This window comes from Manacus vitellinus, unplaced genomic scaffold, assembly GCF_001715985.3.
Source record: "Manacus vitellinus isolate BGI_N305 unplaced genomic scaffold, ASM171598v3 ctg7180002434590_pilon, whole genome shotgun sequence".
Classification (NCBI taxonomy): domain Eukaryota; kingdom Metazoa; phylum Chordata; class Aves; order Passeriformes; family Pipridae; genus Manacus; species Manacus vitellinus.
Genome location: NW_021938679.1, coordinates 1797 through 9357, shown reverse-complemented (window position 1 = coordinate 9357; position 7561 = coordinate 1797). Strand labels below are relative to the sequence as shown.

General features: G+C 54.8%; 1 long non-coding RNA gene across 1 annotated transcript; it reads left to right on the top strand.

Moving 5' to 3' along the window:
- Positions 1-6230: 6230 nt before the first annotated feature.
- Positions 6231-6895, top strand: LOC115307357. Its single transcript, XR_003915690.1, has 2 exons — positions 6231-6298; positions 6687-6895. It is a non-coding gene; the product is annotated as an uncharacterized LOC115307357 (long non-coding RNA).
- The last annotated feature ends 666 nt before the right edge of the window (positions 6896-7561 follow it).

Here is a 7561-nt window from a genome sequence, read left to right as displayed (position 1 = left end):
CCCATTCTGTGACCCCTCTCCCACTCTGGGGCCCCTCCCCCACTTTACGGCCTCTCCCCCACTCTGTGACCCCTCCCCCACCGACAGCTTCTCCCTGCAGAGAGAACAGCCAACACACTATTTCACTTCTCACTTTAACAAAGCTCTTTTCTCCTTCAAGCCCCTCAAAGGCGCCAAGGCCACATAGGAGGCCACACACAAACAGTACTCCTCTTCCCACTTGACTACACCTTCTCCCTCACTGTTCTACAGGGAACACCAGGAATCTGCTCGCAGAGGCCTCTCCTTTCCCATCAGTAGCTCAGCACAAGGAGTTAAAGGAGCTCAAGCCTTAGGCCACAAGAGCTGACAGCGAGGAAACTTTGGGAGCAAACTAATGCTGCTAACACGGACCCAGCTGAATCCAGCACACAATCACAGAATCCAAGAGTCCTTCAGCTTGGAAAAGACCTCCAAGCTCACTGAGTCTTGTGCAACCCCTCCCCGACCGCCTGCAGGGACTGGATGATGCTTTGCACAAGCACCAAAAGGAATGTTGTGAAAGCCATGGCCTGCAGGAGGACACAGAGAAGGGCTTGGTTGGGGCTGGGAAGGAGGGAGCTGGCGCTGGGGGAGCGGGGATGGAGCCTCGGGGATGTGGCGCAGCAAGGACAGGGGCCCAGGCAGCTGGCAGGCGGCAAGGCCTCACCCCCTGCCCCAGCAGCAGCACCGGGCCCTGCCCAAGGCACTCCTGCCAGGGGCTGGGCCCTGCAGGCAGGGGCAGAACCCACTCCCTGGGGCGGCCTTGCTGCCCTGGCCCTCGTCCGGCCCAGCCTCTCCCTGTGTGCGTGCTCCCCACAGCACAGGCTGCACTGGGCAGCATCCCCTGATGGGCCCTGCAGAGCTGCCCCACGCGGACACTTCCATTTTATGTCACAGGTGCCACAGCCTGTCCCAGCCAGCCCTGCCCATTGTCCCCACCCCGGCTCAGTGACTCACAGTGGCCCCTGGCAACCAAAGAACCAAAGCCCCACACCCCCAGAGTGCAACCCTACCCATGTGCAAGGGGCCCCCAAAGGGTTCCCTGCACAAAGCAGCCCCTCCAAACCCTTGTCAGATAGAAAACTGGGGGACGTGACCCTTGGATGCTTTTAGTACAGAGATACAAGCTTTTCTTGAATAATGGAGGGGGTCACTTTTTTATTATTAATATTTACAGTTATCCATTTGGGGACAGGATGTCCTACAGGCTAATGTGGTGTCACATTTGGAGTGAAAAGTACTTTTCAAAGAAACCCAGGGTGCATGGGTGATGCAGAGGAAGCTGCCAAGTCACCCAATGTGAAGCTCAACACTGCTTTGCAACAGCACTGCCCTTTCACACACATCTTTGGCAAAGACAAGATGTCAGGCTTTAGTTTCTAAATCAGTAACACTTGACAAGACCTCTTTATGAACTGACAGCAAGAGAACTTAGGAGCAGCTTAGGGTTGGCAAGTGTAGGAGCCAAGAAGAGAAGGGCTGATGGGTATGTCATGAACACTGACAACTGGATGGTCGTGGAGCTGACCAAGGACTGCCAGATACAAAAGACATCACCTGCTGGACTTGGCCCAAACACCAGCCCCCTCCTCTCCCTTCTCAACCACTCAACCACAGCCTGCACACACCCACACCTGCCAGGGCCAACTGGCTGTTTCTCTTCTCTTTTCTGCCTGGGGGCGAAGGAAGAAGGACAGGGAGGGCATTTGCCTTCGGGCCAGAGGGAAGGGGAAGGAGATCCCCCCAAATCCATCCCTGGCAGGATGGGGGCTGGAGGAGACATTGGGGGACCCCCAAGAATATTTTCGAGGGGAAGAAAGGATGGGGGCACCCACAGGGGGTTGGGGGGGAGGGACCCAGGAATCTCGTGGTGGGACACTGGGGAGTTCCCAGTAGTTTCTTGGGGGGGTGGACCCCCAGCAGTCCGGGGTGGAAAAATGGACGGAGGAATCCGCCGTAAAGGGTGGGTGACACCCAAAAGACTCTAGGAGGGGGTCGGGAAGGACCCCGGAGTCCTGAAGAGTGTTTGGGGGTCCCCAGGAGGGAGTCTGGGGGTCTGAGGTGGTCCCAGGAGATTTTCAAGGGTTAAGGGGATGCACAGGAGATTTGGGGGACGAGGGGGAAAGGCGGAGGGTCCCCAGCATTCTTGGGGGGATCTGGGCAGTTCCCGAGAGTCTTGGGGGAGATTCGGAGGGGTCACCAGGAGCCCCCGGACCCCCTGAACTCACCCCACACCACCATGGCCTCGTTGGGGCCGCACGTGAAAAACAGCGCGGCGGGGGGAGACCCTGGGGCCGGGATCGATCGGGACCAATCGGGTTCAATCCCGATCCTCCCCTCCCCCGCCATCACCGCCCCGCTCCCGGCAGCCCCCGCGGAAGTTTCGACGGTCTATTGGGTGACTCACCGGCACAAGGACAGGGGCCCAGCAGAATTTGGCAATGACGTCATTCCAGCAGAGCCGTTCTATTGGCTGCGGCCCACGAGGGAGCCCCAAAACCTGTTCATGGCTTGGGGGGGAAGGACAGCCGGCACGGCCGGGAACGGGGGTGCAGAGGGTGTTCAAGTGCCCAGGAAAGGGGCAAAAAACTTTCCCCTCTCCCTCCCAGTGCCCCCTCAGCCCATCCCAGTGTCTCCCCTCTCCCCCAGTGCCCCCTCAGCCCATCGCAGTCTCTCCCCTGCTCTCCCAGTGCCCCCGTCCATTGAGGTCCCAGCCTGGCCCTGCCCCCTGCTCTGCTCCGGCCTGGATTTCTCCCCTGCAGGGGCAGCTGAGGTGGCTCCAGGGCGAGCGGGAGCTTTCAGGGCAGGGGGTGGCTCCTGACATGCTGCTGGAACCGCCCCTGTCTGGGCGGGCCCGTCAACCTGGGGCACCTCCTCACCCGAGCCTGGGGGACGGGCCGGCAACTGGGAGGGGCTTTGGGAAGGAATGGGGAGGCTGAGAAGGGCTTGGAGGTCGTGGGGGTAACTGGGAAGGTGTTTGGGGGAGTTTGGGGGTTTGGGAGGGAGGTTGGGGAGATTGGGGCAGCTGTGAGGGGTTTTGGGGAGTCGTCGGGGATGTGGGAAGGAACTGGGAGAGAGTTTGGGGGCATACTCAAGGGGAAGGGGGCAACTAGGAGAGGGTTTGAAAGGTCCTGGGAGGGCTGGAGGTAACTGGGAGGGGGTTTGGGGGCATCTTGTGGGTTTTTGTGGGTCTGGAAGGCAGTCTGGGGGCCTCGGAGGGTTTAAGGGGAAGTTGGGAGTGTCCTGTGGGACCGGGATGGGATTTGAGGGTTCCTGGAGGGGCTGGGAGGGCTTTATGCCTTTATACTGCAGGCATTGTCTAGTATTGATGGGGGTAATCCGTGAGTTGACTGTTTCATAATCATCCAAATTTTAACAAGACTTTGAAGGTGGTCAACCTCAGTTTGAAGCAGCTCATTTTTAGCAACAAGTTTATCCGATTTTTCTCCTGTTTCCCTCTCAACGATGACTTCAACACCACATTTTCTGATTTCAAAACAGTAGACTCAACATCAGAAATCCATTCATGACTTCCCTGTCACCACTCCATCCGAATGTCTGTGCACTCACTGTGGCCTGAGAGAAACCTGCCTGTTTGCAACGCACTGACTGGGGAACTTTTCTTTTTGCAGGTGGAAAAGGGCAGATCAAGAAAAAACAGATGGGTCCAGCAGAAGTGATGCTGCTTCTGTCAAAAGCAGAGCAGAGGCCGAAAGCACTTTCGGAAGTTGCTTACAGAAGCACTTGTTCATTCCAAGTTACAACTCAGGAGTCTCAGTGACTTGTCCAACATGGGAGCTCCTTTTCCATTTCTCAACCCCCAGATTCCTCAGGAGTAGGAAACTGAAAACACTGACTGAGAAAAGCTCCATTCCTTCCTAATAATTGTGCTTTGTCCTTCCCATTTGACAGTGCTCTTGGAAATGTGCTGGTGTGATCTAGATCTGGGAGCAGCCCTGACCTCCCACAGCCCTGACCACACACACACCTCATCCAACGGCAGGAAGAACCTGCCTGGCTCCTGCTGGGGTTCTCACCACCCACCGACAGCTTCTCCCTGCAGAGGGGTGGGCAACTCCCCAGGCAGGATGAGACCTGACCCCAGCAGGCAGCAAAGTCCCTGCCCTGGCACAAAGAACCCCGGAGCACAGGGACCCTGCTCTGCAGGACAGCCCCGGGCATCCCTGGCTTCACCCCCACATTCCCACCCAGCAGCCATCCCTGGGAGAAGGAGCCCACCTGCGCTGTCCCTCTGACGGTGCTGCAGGGAAGGCCTACCCTGGAGAACATCCTCCTCCGGCGCAACAGAGAAACTGGGAGAGTCCTGACAGATGTGCAAGGCTGTGGGATGGGGTAGCTTTAGGAGATTCCTCCAGGAACACAAGCGACATTGCCCTGCACCTGTAGACTCACTCTGCAGAGGAGTGTGAAGTTGTGTCCCCAAGTTGGGTCTCAGCTGAACACCTCCCATCTTTCTGCTGCCTTTAACCTCCCTTTGCCTTTCTTCTCTTCTCTCGTGCCTACAGGCAGTGCCCTCGGCCCTGCTGGGCCGTGCAGAGGAGCTGCTCCTGGGCAGAGCTGTCTCTCTGCAGTGCTGCCCGCTTGCCAGGATTTCCCTGTGTGCCAGGAGCCCGGCCCAGTTGAGCAGCACAGCAAGAGCCAAAGGCAGCCCTTTCTCTGCCCCTCTGGGTTCCCCACAGGTGTCCCTGGCGCTCCAGGGGAACCTGCTGTGGAACAGACTGAAGGAAACAATGATGTTCCCTCTTCTCCCCTCTTCAGTGACACTTCTTTCCAGCAGTGACACTTCTTTCCAGCAGTGACATTTCTCCTCTTAGAAAATTACCAGGGTATGATGATCACCTTTTCTAGTTTCATCATTTACACAGGACACCAGGAGGGTGACAGCAAAGGATCTGGTAACTCCCTGGCACAGCGGGGGTTTTCCTGGAGTCACACAGAGAAATGTGTCAGGGCTCTGAGAGGTGTCCAACCCTGAGCTGGACTGATGCACACCCGGGGGTGTTCAGAGACACAAGTCCTTCCCTGGCACACACACAGGCAGTTCATTGCAGCAGGGGCAGTGTCTCCCTGGGCTCCTGCTACCACTCCCAGAACCTGGAGCCACCTCAGTCCTGTAATGCTCCCACCCTGCCCACTCCTACACTTCAGATGAACATTGGGGTTTTCTAGTCACTGGAACTGCCCAGACCAGCCCCTCCCTGGTCCCCCCATCTCCCTGCCCCGCCCCAGCCCAGCAGAGCAGCACAGTCGTTTCTGGTCCTGCAGCAAGAAAGGGAGGCAATAGAGGACAGGGACAGTGACTGCATGTCTGGACTGCTCAGAAGATCATCAACTCAGGCGGCAGCTCCTGCAGCCCCAGGGCCAGCCCCGCTTCCCAGTGGCCCAGGCAGCTGCTGCCACGTGGGCACCAGCTCTGCTGTAGTGAAGGGCTTTGCAGATGGCCACGTAGCGGTCATAGGACATGATGGTGAGAAGGGCAACTCCGCTGTGATCAAGAAGAAAAGCAAAAAACACCTGTGCAGCTCATCCTGAGTAGGACATGCCCCTGGTGTTCCAGAGGGAATTGGCCATGGCTTTGGGGAGAGTGGTGCAGATGCAGCCCAGGTGTGTGAGGGAGAGGTGGAGCAGGAAGAAGTCCCTGGGGGGTGTGCAGGTGGGGGTGGCAGGCTACGGCACTGAGGATGAGGCCGTTGCCCAGGAGGGCAGCCAGGGAGATGCCCAGGAAGAAGCAGAAGTGCAAGAGCTGCAGCCAGGAGGAGGAAGTGGGGGATGGAGCTGCTGTTGGACATGAGCTTCCTCCGGGCATCAGGAAATGTCCAAGGAGGAAAAGGCAGTGAAAACTTTGGGACAGGTTTCCTAGATCAAACCCATGAATTCCTCTGAGCATCTACCCTCATCCCAAGTATCTGCAGTCACACATATATAGATTCTGGACTGTAGAAGACAGGCTTAGCATGACTTTAAGATGATTTCTTCTCAATTTTTGGATTTATTTTTCTACTGCCAGGTCTGAGAGGGGCATCGTGGAACCAAAGGAACCCTGAGACATTTCAGAATCCCACATGTGTTGGGTCTGTCTGAGCTGGAGTTCATTTTCTCACTGCAGGCGTCACAGTGCTGTGCTTTGCATTGGGAGCTACAAAGGGGTTAATCACACCAGTGCTTTGGCAACTGCTGAGCAGGGTTGGTGCAGCATCTGCATTGTCAGCTTCGTCCCCTGAATCGGGGGCAAGATCATGGGAGGCGATACAGACAGGTCAGTTGAGCCAAATGGACCAAAGGGACATTGCAGAATATATGGCGTCAACTCAGCTACAAGAGCTCAGGAAAGGAACAGGAAAGGGGGGAAATCCATTTTTTTACAATACATGCCTTCTGAGCGGCTTCTCTGTGTGGTGAAGCCCTGCTTCCCATGAAGTGGCCAGGTATCGCTGCTGACAGTAAGTAGAGAGAAAATCTTTTTTTTTCCTCTTCACTTATGCATGCGCAAACTTTGGCTTTTGCTTTAGTAAAGTGCCTGATCTCAAGGTAGAAATAATTTTCCATCTTATTCTGTCTCTTCTGTCTGGCTGGGAAGGGCAACAATAGAGCAGCTTGGTGGGCACCTTGCATCCAGGTAAGGTCAACCCACTGCAACATTGCAGGGTCTCATGGAACCAAAGGACTGCTGGGAGACTGGGGGAACTCACGGAATCAAGTGGCCGTCGTGGCACTACCCTGCATCATAGAAGCAAATGTTCCCTGGGAAACTACAGAAACCAGGGACTTAAGGGACATCATTGGGATGTGCGGGACCTCATGGAATTAAACAAACCGTGGGATATCTTTGGAACTTCATGGAATCAAAGGGATAGGAATCAAAGGGATAAAACAAAAGAATTAAACCCCATGACCAGAAACCATTGGATCGAACATTTCTTTAATATGCCAGCTGGGGATTCATGGGGGTACTCTGCCATGCATGAATCAAAGAATCAGTATAAATTTCGGAGTATAAATACAGTGATACTTGAAAGACCCTCCCCTTCACAAGCAGTCCAAAATTCTCTTCTGATTTTAGGGTCAAATAGCCTCTTGGATTTTATTCGTGGAGCAAGACTGCCATCTAGCGTCCATTTCTTTTGGGAGGGGCAGTCATTTTCACAGAGTGGTCTTCTCCCTTAGCAGGCCTCGTAGCATCTCTGATTGATCTATCCGACCCCTAACCCCTAAACTAAATGCTTTAGGACCAGCTAAGACGTGTCTTAGAACTTCCCATTTGCTTAAACAATGTAGAATTGACTTTCTTCTTAACAGAACAATCTCTTATTAAACAAGTTTTCTGAGGCCTGTAAGCTAATTTCTTGAAGATGGGCATATGATACACTCTCTATTAGTTTCCATGTATCATCTACATTCTCTCTCCTACAACTAATTGTAGTCTTTAAAGAAAAGAAAAGACTGCTACCATGCCAAGAAAGCAAACCCCTTTGTTGATTAGGATTTTTATCTAAGAAAAACTTGTGATTTACGAAGCCAT